The following is a 23,603-nucleotide window of genomic DNA, read 5'->3' on the forward strand; positions in this document are numbered from 1 at the left end:
TTAACCACTGTTTTTCCTCTTCCAGTCCCAACTTGGAGAGTTGGGGAAGATGCTTTTAATTCAGTTTAACCTTCAAGTCCCCTGCCGTTGGTATTTCTAGGCATCAGCTACTTGGGAAGCAACTGCTGAGCTCATGGACCAGGCCTGAATGTCATGTAACCCACAGCCTTGTACCACAACGCTACTCCCGACAGCATGGGAGGAGATACAGTGGGTATTTCAGGGCAAGAGGGAAGGGTGAGCCTGTGCTGCATACCCTGAGCAGTGGGGGGCCCCCAGGGGGTCCTGGCTCTGCTTCCAATGGGAGTGCAGCAGCAGCAGGTCAGGGGCAGCACAAGTCTTTAGGGCCATCGGTGTCTTCCTTAAACAGACCACCGAGGGAGCCAACATGAACAGGCTGTGTTCTTCACAAGGTAAGTCCCAAACTAAAATGCCTCTACTAAAATTTCCTCCTTTCCTCCCACCCAGAACCACTTGGGATTACAGAAATTAATGCAAGAACAGAGACCTTTAGTCATACTGCCCAAAAAATGCTCTGGAGATTTAGCTCTCATGACAGGATTACTTTGCTAAGAAGCCAGCTGTGCTGTAAATGCAAACATGTCCATGCTCGGAGGCACGCCCTGGGTGGGGGAGAAACACCAGGGTGGGCTGAACAGCAGGATGAGCCGTGGTGGCATTGTGGGACCTTGCACTGTCACCATAATTGTATTGCCAGCACCTGTGACCCCTGGCAACCATACCAGAAGCTGCTCCTGCTAGGAAGCCTACTAGTTCAACAGAAAGAAGGACTAGAAGAGGCATGAAAGAACTTTGTAGTCTAAGATCCCAGAAGAGGTTCTACATAAGACCACTAGAGCCCATATCTATCCCCATTTCCAAATTTAGTGAGGGGTGTCAGAGCATTTCGGTGGTTCTCATCTATCTTAGCTGTGGAAATCTCCTTCAGAATATGGTTTGGCTATTTGGTGGGAAGCCTTTCCTCTGGCTATCGAGGGAGCTCAGGCGATATGATGTGTAGCCCTTGTACCTTGATCTACAAAAGAATGGTGTGAATTTTGACCTACATCTCTGGTGTGGCAATCTCAATATCCAGCTCTGCTGACAGTTCATTTCTCAGTGTGAGATTATGTACTGGGGAGTGGTAGAGGGTGACATGCTTACTTGTTTATTTGCTTTATTTTTAAACTTGGACAAGTTTTTAAAATGTTGCTTGTAACACTATGCTGCTGGGAGGGATCCTAGTGCCTTTCATTCCTTGAGGTTTTCAGGTTCATGGTTACTCTGCTGGTCTCTGGAAAGCATTTTACTGTACATGCTTATGACCTGGGAGCTGTTTGTGCCATTACAAACATATTGCTGATAACATAACCTGCTCCATTTTGAATTTCATATTGCACATCTTCACAGGGATACCCTGGCTTTCAGTGTGTGCTAGGCAGACCACGGTGCTGCTGCCTGCTCCTGGACTGCTCATCTCCTGGACCACTCAGATAAGAAACACTTACTCCATGGGTCCAGGCAGTTGTCTATCCCTTTTGTGCTCCTGCTGCTCCACCAACAGCCCCACCAAGAGAGTGGCAACGTCATGCTGTCCACCTGCTCCACGTGGATGCAGCTCCTGTGCCTTCCCAATTAAAGCAGCTTATGCCTGGTTGACCTTGGATGGAGGCGGAGAGGGCATGAGGCTGCCAGCACCAATCCACGTGCCCTTGCTCTGCTGTTTGGCGGTCACTGGAGGTTCCAGTTCTTCTCCCTTCTGCCATCTGCTTGTGTAGGCTTTTCTCATGTTAATTACTAACCTACTTATTTGCTTATGAATAGGATAAATTATGTTTCTCCCTGGAGAAATCAAGTGCTCCCAATCTGAGGTTCCTTCAGAGACAAACCTGTGCCCAGGCTTGACAGAAATAATTGCCTTTGCCCCAGCGTAATGACAAAGAGATAAGCAATCTCTGCAGCCTGGCAGTTAGTGAATCTATCTTCTCTTCCTAACGTCTGGATTAGAGGCTTTGTGCTCCCAGGCTCTGGAATAGTTTCCATCTCTTAGAGAATACAAATAATTGCTAAGAACAAACCATGCTATCACACTTGTCATATATTTCTTGGTTGAGTTATCAGCAATAACTTATCTATTATTCAAGATATATTGTTTTGGCACCTTTGGGAAACATACGTGAAAGTACAATGAATATAAATCATGTTCCATTTTGACAGTGTCTTAAGATTTATGGAGAAAGTAAAAAGAAACCAGAACCATTTTACATATGGAAAGAATGGGAAAATTATTGATTCAAAAAACACTTAGAATGGTCTCGATCTGGTAAGACAATGTGAGCATAAGTTTAACCTCAGATCCATGGAATAATGCCAGTAACCTGAAAACAGTAAGGGATTTTTAAGCAGCTTCACAGAAGTCAATGGGGGGCAGGGAGGGAAAAGGTTTTGATTTCCGAAGTCATAGGTAGACTGACAGAGAATGCTTTTGAAAATCCTACCTGCAGATTGTGCTGTTTATAATATGCTAACAGTCATGAGGAAGTCTTTGCTATTTGGTTTTCAATGAAAAATATTTGCCAACAAACAGGGGGAACAGCTAAAATACAGGTAAGCCTGATTACACCCATGAACCTATGTTCGACCCTGAAGCTATAACGCCACTGCCATTTTCTCTGAAAAATATTTAATATTTAGTCTCTCTTGCACAGACTATTTCCTCCTAGGTCCTGTAATAATCATGAAGGTGATTCCCAGAGCATGGAAGTGAGTGACCTAATTCCTTATAAACTTTATTCAGCCCACCTGAGTCCTCAGCAAAGATTTCATCTTTGAATCAGATGGAATATACTGTGTGGCAGAAGTAGGTGCTTTTGTTGCCCCAACACAACAAGGACAAGTTGGCTGTCAGTCCTGCCCCTGGCTGCCCACCAGCTAAAGGCAATGGTCTCATGACATTGTGGTGGTTTAACCCAGCACACCACACAGCTGTGCACTCACTCCCCCCAGCAGTGGGGTGGGGGAGAGGACCACGGGGAGGGGAGGGAAGTAAGATTCATGGGCTGAGATAAAGACAGTTTAATAGGAAAGAAAAGGGAGAGAAAAATAATAGTAATGATAAAAGAATGCACAAAATAAGTGTTGCACAATGCAATTGCTCACCACTCGCCAGCTGATGCCCAGCCAGCTTTCCCCTAGTTTATATACTGAGCATGACATCATATCATATGGAATATCCCTTTGGTCAGTTTGGGTCAGCTCTCCTGGCTGCATCCCCTCCCATCTCCGGCCTTCTCAGCTGGTAGAACATGAGAAGCTGAAAAGACCTTTATTTAGTGTAAGCACTACTTAGCAACAACTAAAACACCAGTGCGTTATCAACATTATTCTCACACTAAATCCAAAGCACAGCACTATACCAGCTACTATGAAGAAAATTAACTCTATCCCAGCTGAAATGAAATTAAATTAAAATTAAAATAAAATTTATTTGTAGCTAAAAAAATGCCATTGTGATACAACCTGGATAGTTTGAAAAAAATGAAATTGCTTTGGGTTGGATTAATGCCTAGTTTGAGCAAAAGTGGTGGTTTTTTTTAAAAAAAAATTATGCCAATATTTCCACCTCCAAATTAGTCATTATATTAGGCTGGCCTTAAACTTTCATCAACCCATATTTTAGAGGTCAGCCACTAAACCAAGTTATTAATTATGGGCATAGACATAATTCATTGTAAAATAGTGACAAAGTAGTTCCATTAAAAAAAAAAAAAGGCAAAATGAACAGAGCTTGATTAGAAAATTCCTACAAAAACTATATAAGAAGAAACCAATGTCTTAACCAGGTTATCACAGAAAAACATAATGACAAGTCCAAAAGTAAGAAAAGATACAACTTGAGAATATCTGTATTAACAGATAACGGGCACGAAAGACTCCTGTGCTAATAAAGCTTTAAACACAAACTTCTATTTCCTGTTCCTCTTCAAAAATACTGATGATCAACCACAGAAAAGTGACATTACAGATTTCTGACTGAACACGCATGGAAGCACACGTGTTACCAGGTATGGGACATGAAGTGCCAAGATAAAAACTCATCCAAAGGCTTTTGTGCTGCCTGAAACCATCAGATTAGAAACACAAAACTAATGCTCCTCTGAAAAGAGATGATGACTGAGGGTTCATTTAATGCACTATGTGACCAGATCTTTGATCATCAGAGACGGTGCAGAATTACAGAATCACAGAATGGTAGGGGTTGGAAGGGACCTGGGGAGAGCATCTCGTCCAACCCCCCTGCTTGAGCAGGCACACCCAGAGCAGGGGGCACAGGAACGCGTCCAGGTGGGTTTGAATGTCTCCAGGGAAGGAGACTCCACAACCTTCCTAGGCAGTTTCCATTGCCTACAAAGGACAGTCTTAAACGTCAAACAGCATTTTGTCTACTCAACGGCAGTTCTTTTTAGAAGATTACTCCCACCATTTCCACTGTTTACAGTCCTTAGGTGTTATAGGAACTAGCATCTAGGCTTATTTAGGCTCCCTTTCCATGAAAGGTTCGACTAGATGATCTTTCAAGGTCCCTTCCCATCTCGGCTGTTCTGTGAGTCTATGATTCTATGAAAAGAAAAGTTTTTAATTTTTTTTCTTATACTTTAAGAGGTCTTTTTTGTATGTAGTATTAAAAGAATTAAATTCTGCAACAAATTCAAAGATTCTGGTTGTGTGGCAGTCTGCAAGCCTCTACACAGGAGATAAAAATGAGCAGTGCTTGGGATAAATCATCCTTCTTTGGGTCTAGGATAGGCATAGCAAATTTGATGTTAAGAAAGATCAAGAACAGATTGAGAAAGGCTGAGAACAGAACAACTGCTCTGAGTTTAATTATTTTAATGAATTAGGCAATTTGAAAAAAAAGAGTAGAGCGGTAGAGGATTTTAGAAGAGGACAGATGATAAGGTCATTCATTAGTCCCAGTGGAATAAAAGGAAAGACATTTGAGGAAGAGAAAGCTTAACAGGAAGTTTTTCTGTTGTCTATAAAACAAGTGGGATTATTAAGTTTCAAGTTCAACTTTTGAAATGGAACAGGGTTGCAAGCTCGAAGTGTCTGTTTTATGAAAAATATTGTCCCAATGCTAACCTGATGCTTATGTACATTAGTGAGGGTGTGTTCAACTTGGTGTATACAGCTTGGTTAGTTTTGTCTTCATAGCATCATTCTCTATTTGATACCTGGATGAAGCACATCACATTCAGAAAAGGACCAGTGAATGGTCTATACGTTTCTTTCGCTCTCTTGGCAAGGGACACTTACAGTGATGGCTGCAGAGTGGTGTTGACTGGTTTTAGCACTTAATGGGCATCATTTGGCACATGAAAAGATAGCACCTCTTCCTACAGATCTTGCCTTTCCTCTGTTTTCAAACTGCTAGGGCTGTAACGATGCAAATTAAAAAAAAAAAAAACAACAAAATGAGAATAATATATTTAGTGTTTTATCTTAAAGAGAGCAAACCCAAATATTTTCAGATACAGACACCAACTTTTGGGCCTTCTGCCTCAGATAGCCAAAATGAAATGTGATTTCACCTATGTATTAGACTTCTTTAGCTTTTAGCATAGTCACACCAATCTGTGGGATCTTTCTGGCTTGCTTTACTGCTTGAAATGCAGTTACAGGACTTTCTCCTCATGCACAATTCACATTGTTAGCAGCAGAAGCAGCACAACTGGGAAGCTTGCTCTGAGAGGCTGCCACACTTTGCTGGTGGTCACTAAAGCTCTGAAAGATGCTTTAGGGATGGTACAGTGGGGAAAAACTGCTTATTGTCCTGTGCTGACCTTCTGAAAAACATCAGCTCCTAACTGTATAAAGAGCTCAGGTATGGGTAGCAAAGTTGCATTAGCTGACACCCGCTGATGTTACACTACACCTTGTTTCTGCCCCCCAGTCCTAGAGGGTTTGTTGCAGATGCCATGTAGTGCCAACTCCAGCCATTCACTCCCTTCTTTTCTTTACCCAACCCACTACAGCCACTGAGATCTTGGAGAAAAGAAAATGAATGGCATCAGGCTGCCTTTGCTGGATGTTGTCAGTACTGTTAGCATCTCACCATGTAATTAAGGCATTGCAAAGAGGATACAGGAGGAGTCAGGATCTGACCTTACACATTTGGTTTGTTTTTAGAGAATAAAATACTTAAAGTAATCAAAAAGCAACCTTAATCTATGAAAAACCCATATATTCTCTCATTGGTTTAGGGGGAAAACATATTTGCAAGCCTTTTCATCAACAATTTTAGCTATAATGACTATACGGCTATTCACTAAACTCCTCACAATCTATGCATCCCATGGAGTCTCTGCTCCTGGTTAAATAACCAAATCTTTCTCTTCTTCCACTAAACTGCACTAGGGATCTATGCTGAATTTGAGATAAATGGACAACAGGATACATAAGAAAATTACAGGGTAGGCTGTGCACTTCTGACACAAACACTGTCCATTTGCCTGTTAATCTTATCAGAAAATCTTCCCTGTGGTGCAAACACCATAATATTTAAGTAGCTGAAGCCTTTCTCTTACCTATGCCTGCACAAAGCTGTTTATTCAGTCTTTTTTGAACCTTTATTTCCATTAAACTGCAGTCTCAATTAGTTCCCCTTAATTTTAGGCTATCAACTGAATTAAGAGTCTTGAGGCTTGAGAAGCTGTGAGGCCACTAAAACTGCCCTCCTGAGATGTCCATTTGCCTGTACAGCCATGGAGGGGACTCAGATGCGTCAGTCACAAACCCGAGAAAAGCTGCATGACTCTGGTTTTGTATTGAAGTGACGGCAGAGGCAGGGATAGGGGTCGGGGTTTTTTCCCTCTTCTACATCAGAATTTTTCCTTTAAGACTCTTGATGAACCCTGTGGTTGATAGTGGACGGTGTTTTCCTTCCTTAGACAATTAAAGTAACAGGTTTCATGTGGCTGTGGAGGGGCAACAGATTACATAACTGTGTTGTCCTTCATTACCCTTCTAAAACATGGGCTCCTGATCCCTGCTAGGAACAGGAAATGGGAAGGAAGGGGTGAAATTTCAGTGGAAAGGGGATTCTAAAGGCTTTTTATATTCATTGCAACTTGAGTCTCTTCAGATTAAATAAAAGAGTTGATAAGGCTACAATCTAGTGTTGAATGCGTAGGCATGCCAGCCTGTAAACTTGCAGCCTTCATTCAGGCTATGAATCAGATTGCGAAAGCTGATGTTCACATAGCTAAACATTCTCCAAGCTGAATGCCATCCATGGCTGCTGCCTGCCTCTGCTTGCTGTGCTGGAGGGGATATTCATAGCACTGACCCCAGGAGGAGCTTGGGGGGAAGATACTTCCCAGCAGCTGAGGAATAGCAACAGAAGAACTTCATGTCATGAAATGCAATGCTGCTGCCTTAGCCCTCCGAAAGGAGGGAACGATGGGGAATTTCTGTAATGTTGGATCCATTATCTTCTTTCCCTGTGGCCTGCATTCCTCCCCACTTATAAAAATGATCTGAGAATGGAATAGCAGCAGAGCATTACTACGGCTTGCCTTCTGGGATTGGAAGATTTGGGTCTCCCTGCCCAGAGTCTCATATTCTGGGTGCAGTGTAAGCAGTGCCTACAGTGCCCTCTGCACTCAGGAGCTGTTGGCAAAGCATCACCAGAAATATGTGGCATTCAAGCACGTGACACAAGCTCTCAAATGTGGTCCTGACGCTTTGGTGCTCCCCTGTGACTGTTGCTCCTGCATAGTCCCAAATGTTAGAATGGGCCTTGATCACATTCCTTGTTCCTGTTGAGGGGACAGGATACCGGAGCTCAGGGTGCAGCTAAATACCTGAGCCTTGCTTTAAACTGAGGTCATGTGAGTTAGAGCTAGGTAAACAAACTAGCTGAGGCTGCTAATACATACTTTAAATGTTTATTTACTGCATTCCAGTGGTTTGGCTTACACACTATCAAATCTACTTTTGTCAAATGCAGGAATTAAAGAAAATCATTCTTCTGTGTATGGAAGCCAAATTTCTTTCTGGAAATATAGGTTTATAAAGGAAAAACAGAGTGTCTCAATGCCCTACAAACAAGTGAGGATTGCCACATTGCTTTAAAAAGCAGAAACGCAACACAAAACAAAATCCTCTAGAGGTTGTTAATAATAAGTTTTTCATCTCTTACCTTTGAAGCCATTCTTTTCCTTAAATGAAAAGGAGTGAGGCAGATCCCACTGTCTTACTGGGAGATACATGTTGAGAAACTTCTACTCCTAAAATGAAGTAGCTCATCGGTTTTCAATGGGAAGGTTGTGTAGAAAATTAAAAGAGCTGACTTACGGGTATGAACATTACTGTATACAAGATGGCAGACAGTCTTAAATAGCTCACCACAGTTCAGCCAGAGGGATAAGATGATCCCAGAACACTGAGAGAACTGGCACATAGAGCTGGAACTCTGGTATAAACCGTTATAAATACACCCATCACACTGACTGTAGTAGCTTTTGACTAGAGAATAATAAACTTACTAGCTATATTTAATGAAAGAAAAGCACAAACTAGGCATCTACTGATCCATTTGTCGGTATTTATGATTTCAGAACAATTTTGAAGAAAAACATAAGATGTCGAAGAAATGCACCAATACTTACCAAATATGGATAATGCAAGGCTTATCTGGCAGCTTTTGTGATAAGCTATTCCTGCGTAAGGGTGATAAACCAGAGCCAAACTATCCAGACTTGTCCAGAACACTTGCTGTAGCTTTTGATCATGTCCTACATGAGAACTGAACTGAGATGGAGAAGATAAGGAAAATGGAAAGTGATCATCAGGAAGGAAATACCAAACAGGGAGAAAGTGAAGCGTGGCTTTGAGCTGATATCTACAGAGCTGAAAAGGCATTTTTTTTTCACAGAGATTGGTTATGAGATGGGGCTGATTTAATATTTTAATTGATGGTCTTCCCACACAAAACAGATACTTATGGACTTTGCTGGAAAAGCAGAACACTGAGAAGCATTAAAAGCACAGAGAGGGGCTGAGATCTGGACAATCTTGAGACCTGAATTTATAGAAACAGGGTGACAGTTAACAGCACAGAGTGGAAATTAGAGCACCAGGGGACTACAAATTAGCTTCAGAAGTAGTCTTTTAAATATTAAGCAGTGGAAGGTCCCCAGTATTCTGATGATGAAATGAAAGCTGACTTTAAAAAGTCCAAAGGAGCATTTTCTTTCTTGCCAAACTGTTCTCAAAAAATGTGGTTTTGCTAAATGAGCTTGGGTTTCATGATCTATTTCCCTGCTATTCTGCTTTCCTTTTTCGGTGGTGTATTTTTCTCTTTCTCAGCTTCTGAGTGTTTTGAAGCTATTCTCATGACAATCACTGGGAAAGACAGTGAAAAACATAAAGAAATAAGAGGAGAAGCTTTTGTGTTTCAAGAGAGCAGCAAAAATGAGTAACCTGTGTGTTGAATTTTCCTTTGCCTTTTGGCAGGATTATGCAAAAGGCAGAAGAGAAGGACTTTTTTTAAGAGGTAAAGCAAATATTTGCTAGAAAAGGTAGCTTCTACACAGGGTTTCAGACAGCTTGACAGGGCCATGCATTTTCAGTGATGCACTAAAAGAGAACCTCAACATGTATCAGTAAGAGAGTTATTGAGGGATAAGGGCACCAAAGAGTGCCGCTGCATACATTCAGCTTGCAGATGGGCTTAAGCAGCAGCTTGTACAGGGTGAGATGGCAGGGTGGGGGGGAATGATTTTGCCACATCATCCAGGTCTCTTGTAACACAGTTCCTGGACCTCACTTGTGGGAAAACTAGTTTTTGGGGGTACCCACAGGCAGTCAGGAGGATTACACTAATCAGAGCAGGTGCAGGGGACAAGGTCCGAGTAGCTTATTGAAGAACATGCTCAGGAAGAATCAAGTGGGTGTGTTTTCTTCTGGTGGGGATTTTTTAAAGGCAACCTGCCAAGCATTTCAGCAGCTAATTATATTGGGAGTTTATTTTCTGAAGTGTTTATAAGTGATCCAAAAAGAGGGAGGTTTGATTCTTCCACTCGACATGTGCCAAATATAATTGGAATGATCACACACTGGTCAATCCGTGAACAAATTGGATTTGCAATTTTGGCAATCACTCGGCTTTTGAAAGGCACTCTGGAAATCAGGATGGTTTGTTTCATGCAACGCTGACAGTTTATGCACAAAAAAAGAATAGAAAAATAAGCACTTTCTTGCTAGACAAATAAGATCTAGGATGAAATCTCACTCTTTTGAAGTTGATGGCAAGATTCCCATTGGCCATGATTTCACCCCAAATCTTTCAGCAGTGAACCTAGTAGTTCCTGGTAGATCCACAGAAAAAAAGCTAAGAAATGTAATCTGAAAAATTATCTTTTCTCCTTGCAAGCATTCCCAACTGTAAATACTGTGTACGATCAAGCTGAAATTGTCCTACATGTAAAAAGAAAAAAAAATCATTTAAAGAAATTAAGAAGTGAGGGAAGCCGTTACTTTTTTTTAGGTCCATACCACAATGGCAGGGGAAACGTCTAAAAGGACTTAAAACAACAGCTGACAACTTTTTCAGTCCCATCTATCTTTGACAGTTTTTTCTTGTCCATCTAGTCCCCTAACTTTATCAGCGCATCATTCTGAAAGAGTGGCTCAAGGTCAGTTGTTTCTGGTGACTTCTGTGCTTGTACCTCTTATGCACTCTTCTGAATTCCTTTCGTCCTCCCTGTTTTCAAAGCCTGTGGGGCTTACGTTTTAGAAACCTAAAAGGAGCAATGGGAAATAAGTAACAATTTCTTGTTCTGAATTTTGCTGCTTCATCTGTCCTCCTTATTCCTCGTTTAGGTTCTTTTATTTTTTTACGTTAGTATTTTTCCCATATTTTAATTAGAGATGAAAAAACTACCAGACTAGAAAATCCTATTTGTTTTTCTTTACAAACCTACTTCATTTAGGCCCTAGTTCAGCAAAGAAACTTCATTCCTGGTTAAATTTAAGCATTTATTGAAGTACAGTGTGACTGAAGCACAGGTGAAATGTATTTCTCAAGAGAAATGGAGTATAACTGTATATCTTTCACCTATACAGCATCAGATTGTGCATTTCAGATTGCCACTGCTATCCAGTAACCTTCACTCCAGGTTCTCCTACTGTCAGCTCGGCTCTTTTCACTCCAGTAGGAGCAAGAAACATTTCTTTAGTTATTTCTGTGTCAGATGTTAGTTGTTAGAACTTAGGACAAAATCAAAGTTCAAGAGAAGTCAGACTCGTAAACCTTTCTCATTGATACATATTTGCCTTTGTGACAAAGGGCAAAAACCCAACAGTTACTTAGTCTTCCTAAAAAGTGTCATTTATACATGGTACGTACAAAACCAAGGAAAAATTACAAGTGTTCAAAGAAGACAGAAGGAATGCAAACCCAAATACACTGTTGTAAATGCAATGGATGAACACAGACATGAGGATGCAAGATTCCTTTCTAATTCAGACTTTTAATTTCAATAATTGCAAGTTTTTGTCAATGTAACAGTGGATAAAAGATGCTTTCAAAACTGTTTATTAATCCAACTGCCTTTCAAGAAGCTCTATCTGTCAAAAGCCAAGTTAGCTATTGCTCTGCTGGTTGCCACTGATGACAAAGTTTAGACTGTCTGAGAGCAAGTCTCCCACTGAAATGAACTGAGCCATCAGAATTCTGCATTTTTGAATGGCAGCCAAGTATACTCAAAATTTGCTTCTTTCATGAAGACTTCATCCCTTGATAAATTTTATTCCATAATGTGAAGTGCAGATAGTCTGTCAATGATGAGGTAAACATAAAAATTGAAAAGCATATTAAAATCTATGGAGCTCATACACCTTAGCATTTTAACATCACACAAAGGACTATCAAGCCATGTAAATTGTGTCAATTTTCTGTAGTTACAGAATCACCTGAGATGTCAAGATATTCTTTATGCTTCTTTTTAAAAAAAAAAAAATATCTGTGTAGCTAGGTGTGGCCCCTGTAATCATAGTAGTGATGTGCCACAGAAGTATCTAAGAAGAAAAGTACCAATAACTGTCTCTTTCCCTCTCTTGCCTGTGTGCTTAATTCTGTGTTGAGCTTAAAAGCATATTTTTCTTTGATTCTGCAAGGAACTGACTTGATATACCAAAAGTGAGGGGAAAAAAATATTCCAGGAGAGTGAATGTGAAGAAATCAGTTTTTCACTTAGTTCTGATGGGGTCTGGAAATCACACGCGTTAGGAATAGATGCGCAAAGGCCAAAACGATTCACTGAGATTTGCACAGTCCATCGCTTACATGTTTGCTCACAGCTGAACGCTTTCTTACTGCTCCTGCCATTACCGCAGCATGCTCGTCCTGACCAGTGCTCGGGGTGGCTATTAATGATCCACAGGAGGGAAAGTTTTGCTATCAAAAATTACAAACAGCCTTGTTTGAGACATCGTTTCTCTTGAGATGGCTTCCAAGTTTTAGCCCTGTTTCTGGCTTCACAGAACACTTCACAGATTTCTGAGTAATCCTTGTGTGGGGGCCTTGCTCATCTCTGGCTTGTGCCAATTTTATGCTTTTGGCTTTATGGGAAGAAGATAAGAAGAAATAAAAAAATGTTTAATATCATAGGGAACTCAGTAGAAAAACAGACATCTCTTGATTTATCTTTAGTTTATGGGAGCAAATGGCCTGTTCAGTTCTTTTGCGATCTTCCCTCTAGGCCTTAAAGATGACTCCCAAAATAAAATGAGGCTGGCATACCAACCGCAAATGTCGTGACAAATTAATTGGTGGTGCAAGTTTTGTGATACAGTCCTTTTTCAATCTCTCTATTCTACGGCTTTTTCCCAAGTCATGTCCTCCCTTCCTATATTGTCCAACTCCTGCTTTTCTTACAAATTTCAGTGTTGTCTGACAGTGCCACTGCAGCTCCTATTTACTGAAGCAGACTCATAAGACCACGTTAGCTGGTCTGATACTTATTTAACCCCTCTATTTATCTGGAATCACAAGATCTTCTACCAGTAGTGACATATGCCATATGCCTTACTCCTTTCCCTTTGTCCCACATGACTTGGACTTTGAGTCTTCCTGCTCCACATGAATGAGGAAACTGGTATCTGGGCAGTAGAGTCTTGTACGTCTCACAAACACTTATCAAGAAGTCTTGATCAGCTTCTTATAGTGTCCCAATGATATTAATTTAATTTAGAACATTTAAAATATTAGGGGAAAAAAAAACCAACCCCAAAATCTAAAAGCTAAAAGGACAGTAAACATGGGTACTTTTGACCTAATATAAAGCCCATCGCTGCACTTGCTGACGTTGATGGTATCTTTTCATCTGTGATTTGCCTGGGGCTGATACCACTGTAACTCTATGGATGTTGACACACTAGCCAACAGCTCTGTAAATTAAATGACCTTTGCTTTACCCCAAACTCTTCAAATATGTTCAGTGAGGCAGCTCATTTCTTAAAAGAAGAATGTCCTTAGGCATTCTATATAAAACTCTCTAAAGTTAATTCCTAACGATTTCAAGAGCAATTGGATCAAACCTGTTTAGAATATAAGCTATTTTAATCGAGTTTCCTATGGGTTTGGGGTTTTTTATTTAGGCTTTTTTTATTGGCTTTTTTTTTTTATTATTATTTCAGCATTTACTAAAGGACTTCTAGGACCACAACAGAAAAGCAGCAAAAAATCAGCCTTTCCTTCCTTGCACTTTTTTTTTTTTTTGCGATGAGAACCTCCTATTCTGTGTTCATCATTCATGTGATACTTCTACCTTCCACAGATGTTTCCAGTTAGACAGGATATGTAACATCTATAGTCCCACCAGCAAACAGCCAGCACCGAAACTTGCCAAACTAGAAGGTGCATTTTCTTGTCCTGGTCTCCTGTTGGCTTTGGACCTAGCAAGCACAAACTATGGCCATTTTTAGCATCTCTGAGACAGACCTGTTTGCTGTCTGATGTAGGGTAAGCCAGGCAGATGCTCAGGTGATGGTTCCTTTCTAAACAAAATGGGCATGTATGTGACAGAACCTTTTCCAGACTTCCACTCTGCCGTGGAGGAGAGCTGCTCTTCCCTCACCATGTTCCCACAGTATGGATGCTTATTTTAAATCTTTTTCCTTTCCCACATTTTTGTTTCTTTTTGATAACATACTTATAACTGTGAAAATATAAAGAGGCCAAAGGTTTGCTTTTGGAGTGATGGACGGCTAGGACAGCTGGGGTTTACCCAAGATGGCAAGTCTTCTCTAGGATACAGCTTCAATTATTTTGTGTGTAGCAATATTACAACTGATTTGCTTTCACTTTCTTTAACACCATGGAGACCACAGGGAGCTCAGCATATTACTATGCTGTCCCCTAAAGGAAGTGACTACTCCAAACAAGCAGAAAGTTGAACAGTGCTGCCAAGGTACCAACATGGATAATCTAACAGGAGCGATTTAGAAATAAAATTCCATCTTCCAAACATGCCTGTGTTCAGTTCTTTTCATGTATTAGTCCTTGAGTGATTTAAACGCAGGATGTTCCTCACATTGCACATGGGGAAGAGTAAGTAGTGAGGTGGGCTCAACCAAGAGATTGTATTGTCAAGTCGCAGGTTGGTGAGCTGCATGGACACAAATGCCCAGCTTTCTTCTCTCTGCCTGCTGCTTTGCCATTTTCCCCATCGGGCATTCTGGTCCTTGGCCACTTCTGTTTGTGAAAAAGGTGTGACCAAAATTTTATCTTCTGGTTTAAGAAGATTACACTTCATCTCATGCCACTACCTCTGCTGTGAAAGCTGTACACAACACCTGAATTCAGGAGTATAAAAGACAAGGTTGTCTGACTTTGAGAACAAACTTACCTGTATTTGTCTAGAGAAGATGCAGTTTTAACAGGGGTTATTGATATTTCTGTGCTGACCTTAGAAAATCACTTTATTCTTACTTAGAATAAGTAAGAATTACTTATTCTGTGCCAGTTCATTCTTTGGCCTCCTTGCTGAGTACACTAACCTGGAGGTTTATTTCATCTATAGGGACATAATAGACTTCTTATAACAGAAAGTAACATTATTTGGTTCGGTTCTGTTTTGGATTCATGGGTTAAAATTGGTGAAGGATTTATACCCAGGCACTCAAATTAAAATCAGGCCTACATCATATCTTCACCCGGAGTTATATTTGGCAATGTACAAGTATTTTGAAAGTCACTGGAAGTGAGCAGACCTTGAAAAAATATGGATACTCCAAATGTTGATATCATTGCTGTAAACTTTTTCATTGCTCTGGCATTTGGAGTACTCTACACTGTTTAATTTGGGCTATTAACATTCCAAATGAAAGTAGCAAGAACTCCACCGTAGGTTTATCTTTCTTTGACTAATCTTAACATGCACCGAAGTCTCTGTCTAAGCTTTCCAAGAACCACATGGTACAGTTATATGTCAGAAGCACGTTATCTGTGCTGTCTGCTTTAGCCATTTTACTGACACTGCCTAAGTGGCCCCCCTGGAAGCACTAATCTCTCTCCAGTGACTATGTAGGGAGTTTGCTCTTCTAATTTTTCTCTTCTGAATCAGAGCAAAATTAGATCTTACAGTAGACTAAACCAAACAATGCCCATATGTCCACCAGTGCCAAGTTAGAGTTTTGATCCTTTAAATCTCATTCACGCAAGTAAATCAGTGGTGCTGCTTGTGGAGTGGAAGAGAAGCAAAGCTATGTTATTAAAGGTCATGGGACCAGAGCTTCAGAATATCTATGGCTTTTGGTCCCTTCGGCCTTAAAATTCCCATGCTCAGCCCCCTCCCTCCATTGCTGTTTTTTAGCCAATTTCTAAGTAATATTCCCATCACAATATAATCCTGAACTTCAAAGCAGGCTCTTATTTTTTTACAGATATAGTAAAAGCGCAGTTATGAAAATAAACATCAGCTAATAATATAATAATGGTGGAAAGGGCAAGATGCAATATAATCCAATCAAGAAGTTCAGTCCGTCATTACTTCTTCACAAAACACTACCTATAGATACATGCACACAGAGGCACTCGTAAAAACTGCTGCACAGAATCTACCCTGAGCTTATTCAGTCCCTCTACTTTATTACCTTCTGATTCAGTAAAGCCTTTCGGCATTAATTTAACAAATGCAATGAATGCTTATAAAAAAGATATGAAGAACAGGATTTGAAAGAATCTTTTTTCTCTGCAACAAGAGTTTCAGCTGGCTTCAGTGTATTTTCCTTTAACATTTAAATCTGACACATGAATGCTTAGGGGAAAGTTTGCATTTTCTTTACTACAGACAATTACTAGACTGTTGCACTGTTAGGGCAAGAAAACTGATGCCTGGTAAAGAAAAAAGGAAGGAAATGACTATAATTATAAAGTGCACATTTACAGCTTTATCTCTGACACACAAATTCTACTGCAGGGATTTCAACACCTTTTTATTTCAGTATTTAAGTTTCTTTCCTCTGAAAGGCTGTGAAATGCATAAACACAAATCTAAGAGCGATATGTATGAAAAATACTGAAATACTGTGGGATGACAAAACTACTGGGAACTACAGAAGAAAAGTCTCGGGGGCTGGAAACCTGAAACACAGTTTAATAAAATTTTATTTTTCCCCATTTTTACTGAAATTATCCATCAACCTTTTTTTCCATATTTTTTTTGGAAAAAAAAAAGTTTATCTAAACACTTTCTATTTTAAAGAGTTTTAAAAATTGACAATTCTTGTGAAAGGGAGGATTTTGTGAAAAAATCTGTTCTGTTGAAAAAATTACTTTTGCCAAAACCAAAAACCACAGCTGTGACTCAAAGAATCAGAGAAGACCACATACCAAGAACATATTCCCTTTTCAGGACCCAGAAACTGGGACGCTGCCTCCGTACAATTCTCAATACTTATGCAAGGATAGTCCCTTGTCATCATTTCAGTTACGAAGGTCTGCACATGGTGTGTGGATAGCTGTATGTCTGAGCTGGAGCTCTGGTAAAATGCAGTGCAGGGAAAAATTATGTGGATGATTAGCGTAAGTGCTTATAGCATGTGAATTCATAATTGTACAGCCTTGATTCTGAGAGAACTGAAATTCATGAGCTGTAAACAATAGATTTCAATAAACATTAATGAACATATTCACCTTTCCCACATAAATAGTGGAAATTCGTAGTAACGTATGTTGACTTATTTCACAAAGCATAGATGCCATTGCGATCCTTGTATGTGCAATAGTTCACTTACCGTTCTCTTGTTCCAGTACTAAGTCCTACAACAGATTCTTCACAATCTTTTTATTTAAGTTTGGCCATCATTTGAGTGGTACTTGGGTAGGTTTCAACTCTCTTCAGTAAGGCTAGCTGTTTTGTACTTAATGACACATCTATGGGACAAAGAGATCTACGCTTCCTTGCTCTGCTGAACTAAAGATCTGTTTAAAATACATTGCCATTTGTATTAAAGTTAATTTTGACACAACCCCCCCATGCAATATACCTGTACCATTTTAGGTGTATCTAATTAACTGATCTTATTAGCAAGTTAGGAAGTTGGCCATCAAATTCCTTTTAGCAGTAGAAAGTGGTGGGATACCCACAGTATTCTTCTATGCAGTTATGCAAATTGAGAGGTTTTGTAGTGAGAAAAAGATAGACAACTATAGACAACTTAAGAATGTGAAGTACGAGCGCTAGATTTAAAAGGGAAGATGTTGTTTCAGGACGCTAGCCGTGCTACCCAGCTGTTTTTCCGAGACAGGAACGCAAAGGTCGAAGGGACTGTACAAAACCCTGTGGGCAAAGAAAGGTGAAGTGAATACTTGGCAGCTGCCTGAGAGGAAATAGAGAGCACGCTGAAAGACGGGGGAAAGGAAAAAGGAAAAAATGTAGCGAGGCAATCTGACGAGCACAAAGGCAACACTACACAGACTTTGCAGAACATGCAAGCAAAGAATAAAGATTTAGGTGTGAGAGTTGAATAAAGATCTCTTGGCTTTTTAACCCTTTCCTGCATGTATCTCTGAATGAGACTGAAGAAAGCCAATTCCGCATCACTGGTCATAGGTTCTTAGATGAAGGGATATTTTTTGCAGCGTCAAATACAGCTGAGTTTATCTTGTCATGCCACCTGGAAGCAAAGGAGCACAGCCATGGGATTCAGTTTAAAAGAACTGTGATGATATTCCTGGTTAGAAAAGGATGAGATTGCAGACTCACCCTGGAGCCGACAGTTTTCAAAAGCTTTCCACCATTTTCATTTATCACATTAAAATGTACATTGTTTCCTTAGACTTTCAGTTTTCAGGTCACACTCTAGAGGAATAATTCCACCCAAAATTACTAAGGGATGTAACATAAGTTCAGGAGCCAAGGCTCCAGGAGGGATTAACCACATTGTTAATGCTTTCAGTTGACTCTACTTACCTTTACCTGTACCACATAAGTAAGTATAAATACATGTTGCAAAAGATGACTCTGTCATGGAAGGTAGAATCTATAATCAGTTCCTCAGGCACAAACACAATACCTGCATAGGACGAAGACATCTTTGTGGTTCAGGAAAGCGTGAAATTGTCTAGTTTTTGAGCAGTGCACAGGACAATTACAGAAAGGAGATATAAACCCCTGAGAACCCATTTCCAGGAGGAAATGTGGAAAAGGTCTTGGGGAGAACCTGAAAATTTTATTTTCTTCCAGGAAATCAGTTGGAAAAGTCTTCAACAATTCTTGAAATAAACTTCGATATGTTCCACTGCCCAAAATCATGTTTCCACTGAAGCCAATGGCAATGCTCCTGCAGATTTCAGTGGCTATAAAATCAAGATGTGACTGTTAAGACAGAAGATAGTGCTACATAATGCATTTTGTGCTTAGTGACATCAGACCAGATTTGTTAGGATGTTTTAATTGCTCAGCTGCCATTGAACTAAGTAGAGGCAGGCAGTGTAATAATACTCTTCTGTTTATCTGAATCACATTAGAGGACTTGAAGCCATTGTATAAGTCCCTATGATCAACTAATACTTCAGATCACTTAAACTGATCATGTTCATATTTTTAGTTCAGGCAGTAGCCTCAAACACACAATGATTTTTACATCCCAGGTTATACGTTTCTTATCTATCAGTATCTATTTACTTCGTTTAGCTTTTGCTACCTGCATAAAACTGAAACAACAAACACAGCGAATCTATGGAAATGATACATTTATTTAGACATGTCAGAATGTTAAGGCTTATTACTCTGCTAATTCCACTAACCTTTACTTATATCGTCGTCTACATTGTCAGACACCTATTCTGGTTTTCACAGCAGCTTATACAATACTTTCATTAAAATCCAGCAAGGAACTCTCCATCTATCATGGAGGTGCACAACTTTCTTTAAAAACAACAGCCTAGACTTTGCTAGGGAAGAATGACTTTTTATCTTTGTGACAGAAATCCCAGCTGACAGCCCTGTTTACGCTACAGAAAATAATGACTGCTGACAGTCTCAAGGACCACCCGGTGGGTTATTTACATTTGAAACATTTGAAATCAGCTCTGTTTAGATAATGTTTCAGTTTTGCATCTGGCTTGCCTGCACATGTTGCTTGTACGCTGTATTAAAGTTAGTACATCTCATTGGAACTGTAATCAATAATGTCCAAGTTTCATACTGTCAGCGAGGATCTATTAATGTGAAACTGCTGAGTTTCATGTTAAACATTTTGTTCATTTGGATTTGGGAGCCCTGTTGTTAACAGAAAACTGGCATTTTTAAAATGTAAGTAAGTGAATAACATTCAGGCTTTTTATTCTGACATTACCCTCAGGAAAAGAATATAAATATAATTTTTTAATACTATGACATGCAAAAGAAAGATATTCCAGGCTACCTGAGTTCCCTGAGGCTTGGTATGTTAGACATCATAAACAATTAATATTTTAAATTAAGAGTGCTAGATTAAGATAATCCATTTAGCGAGGTACGATTTGAACATATTAAGAAATAACAACTTTTCATGAGATCTGTATTTTATTCAGTTCAGGAAGTTCTCTTTTCAGATCACTATTTTTCACTTCTCTGTTTTGCCAAGAATATTTCTAAACTGATCAAAAGAAGAATAACTCAAAGGGTGTTCTATTAATCTAAAACAGCTTTCTGAATATCAAGTTAGATAGACACATATTTTTATCCAGCATTTGTCTTAGTACCAAAAAAGGCAACGATGAAATAAGCAGATAGCTTGAGTGTGTCAAAACTAACAACTAAGATTAATATCCCATATTAATTCCTATTACTGAAGTAGATATGAACTTGCATTGCTGTTAATTACATCTTTCACTTTCTTAGATTTTCCATTCTTCATTCACAGTGGTGGTGATCTATAGTTTCAGTTCATGTTCCAGTTTGGAAACTTTTGTTAATAGGATTTGAAATGGTGTCTCCTTGCTTAATTTAGTAGGTCATGGAGAAAAAATCATACTTATTTCTGAAATGCAAGAATAAAGTATTTATACACAGAGATCATCCTGAAGGATTGCCAGCAAAATGACATTAGGATGACAGTTTCAAGGAACAAGTTAATCTTCTCTACTACAGACTACAGAAGCCACTCTAGAAGGCATTTGATGCAACCTACCTCTGTCAACTGACTGCTTTGGAAAAACAGACATCTAACTTGGGAGGACTCCTAAACCCGAAGAGGTACCTGAAAGTAGATGGCACAGATCTAGGTATATTTTCAAAAATAAAAATGCTCTTTGGATGATGTGTTGGTGCTGAATAACCTTCCCTTCCACTTTTGTTTCTGTTTTTTTTTAACATTTATCAGCAATCTGGCAATTAGTGCTACTCTACAGAAGGGGACTTCTGTGTATCAGAAGAAAAAGCCTTGCTACAAGAGGAAAATTCTTGACATCATGAAATACTTAAGCTAAGGTAATGTTCCAAACCTTGAGAAGGCAAAACAAGAAATAGCTACAGGATTTTACTTCTTGAATAGCAAATTCTTTTTTATGCTACCCGAAGAGCAATTGTGATTTGGAATCTTCATAAAGAAAGTCTGTTTCCTTTGGCTGCTGTGTTCATGAAAATACTCCAAGGAATCTACAGGAAAAGATGCTGAAAGCCTGCACAGGAATCTGCAAAGAAGGTCAGGGCTGCTTCAGAGCTTCAGTTGTAATTGGCTTCAAACATGCGAGATGTATGGGATGGCTTTTTAAAAGAAGTCGTAACTGACCAGAAGAACACATAGATGGTAGTATAAGAAAAAAAAATACTTAGCATGGGCTGATGCAAAGTCAGTATCCTTCCTGCTAGGAATGTGAGCTAAGGGAAAGCTACATTAACAGTATGTATTGCTTGGGAGTGTGATGACCATGAAGAAAATACTGATTGGATTGTTCTCAGAGGCACATAAATACATCAATAATCTCTGTCTTACACTGTAATTTGAGCAGCAGCCAGGCTCCTAGTAAAGTCAGCAGAGTAATGTAGATTTTAAATAAATGTAGACCGTTTAATGTTTAAAGTCTACCTCAAAGCTACCAAAAGAATCCCACTGGTGTAAAATCAGCTGGAACAGGCCCAAGTGTTTTCAGCATTGCCAGAAGGAAACAAGTGGTTAGTCTGAGAAGCATGAAACCAGATATGCAAAAGAAGTGACCCAAAACACATCAAACACAATCTTAGGCTGCGAAATCTTGGAGCAGCTTGTCCCGGTTCACATTTGTAAGAATCTGATGGCTGACAAGAAACCAATTTGAATAAGAGACTGATGTTTTGAATTTCTGGCTTAACTGTGGCCTTAATTTTGACATAAAAAATGACAGAAGGAAATTGGAAACGTTAAAATACGAGACACACTAAAGGGAATACCAGGCTGAGAGCAAGTAATAGCCTGAGACAGGTTTTAAAAGGTAATGGGCAGATCCAGTTTCCACAAAAACCCATCACCACAGAATGTATAACTCTAATTAAAATCAGCATTTTAACAGACATCTCCTCTGCTTAAAAAAAGTTCATTTTGGTCCAGATTTATGCAGTTGCTAAAATCTTACAGAATGGCACCTATTTAAGTGACTTGATACTTTAGTAATCAAAAATGTCTCCCAAGCAGCTGGAACTGTCAATCTGTGACAATACTGTTGCATCCAGGTGCTTTATTTATTTCCCTCAACAGCATTATCTAAATTTATTGTGAGGCATAACTCACATTTAGTTGCATAAAAATTAGAGTCTAAAATGATTTAAAACTCTTGGAGAAGAACATTTGACTAGCATTTGCATTTGTAAAATAAAATAAAAATGTCTGAAAGCATAAGAGGCACTGCAAATATTGTGAAAACAGGACATTCAGAAACTCAGAATTCTAATAATGTTTGTTGTGAGACCATTTATTTCATCTGACAGAACAACTACTTCCATTTACAGGAATGATGTGAAAATGCAGGCTGCCAAAGCCAGTTAATTAGTCTCTTGGGTTTTCTTCCTAACTAACTAGCTGTGGTACAGTGGTTAGCATTACTCAAGTGTTTAAAGGGAGGCTACAGGAAGGTTAGGTTTAATTGCCCTGGACACTGTCAAACATAGTCCTCAAGCATTCAGCAAGTCAGATACTAAAAGGCCGTGCATAGCACAGGAGTAGTGCAAGACTGGAGAAGGACACAGAGGTGGAAGAGAGGAGAGCAAATTCTTTGCCTCAAAATTTCTTAAAAAATAAAATTAACTATGATTATTGTTTTTGTGAATGGAATTAATTGTATTCAGTAGTTTATGGAAATGCTTCATGCACTTAAAATGACCTCCAGATTCATATCACCACTACAGACAGTGTCCCCATGTTCAACAAGTAGGCAGCTCCTAGTTCTTCAGCTAGGCAAATCTTCCATGCGGTAGACAGCTATGTTTAGCTCCTCTAGGCAATGCCCAGCTTGCTTTCTCCGCCTCTCATATGGACTTTTGTACAAAAAAATTCTGGCTTTAGGCTAGAAATATGCATCAGCGTGCTAGGGGTATTTGCCTTTTCCATAAGGTTAAATGGAAGGTAAATTTTTGCTAGGTGAAAGGTTCAAGAACTGGTTCTATAAAAGCAGACGCAAAACCTCAACTTATCAGTGCAGATGGCAGAATTCCTCTGAAGTCTGCAGTTAGAGGAATTTTTATTTCTACTGTTAAAAAGAAAGATTTAGGCAAAGAAGATACAGAAGAAAACGTGGATATCAATCTATCATTAGGGTTAATTCATCCACTTCTGACATTTACAGAACTATCTGCACTTAATTTTGGATGAAATTAAGTAAAACCTTTTCCGAAGAATGAAGCTTGCTGTATTATGTATTTTTCTTACATTAGTTATGGCATGGGAAAAGCCCAAAAGGTTTTCTTCATAGTATTTCTAATTCAATTAAGAGCAAGAACCAACTAAAAACTCACAAATGGTTTCCCACGAACTTTTAGACTGAAGTGTTGGATAAATTTAGATTCTTAATACAACCTAATTTAATTTCAAAATGTTCTGGCCAAGTGTTTTAGAAATAGGTGCCTAATGGTAGGATG

This window comes from Phalacrocorax carbo, chromosome 3 (assembly GCF_963921805.1).
Source record: "Phalacrocorax carbo chromosome 3, bPhaCar2.1, whole genome shotgun sequence".
In the NCBI taxonomy this organism is placed as follows: domain Eukaryota; kingdom Metazoa; phylum Chordata; class Aves; order Suliformes; family Phalacrocoracidae; genus Phalacrocorax; species Phalacrocorax carbo.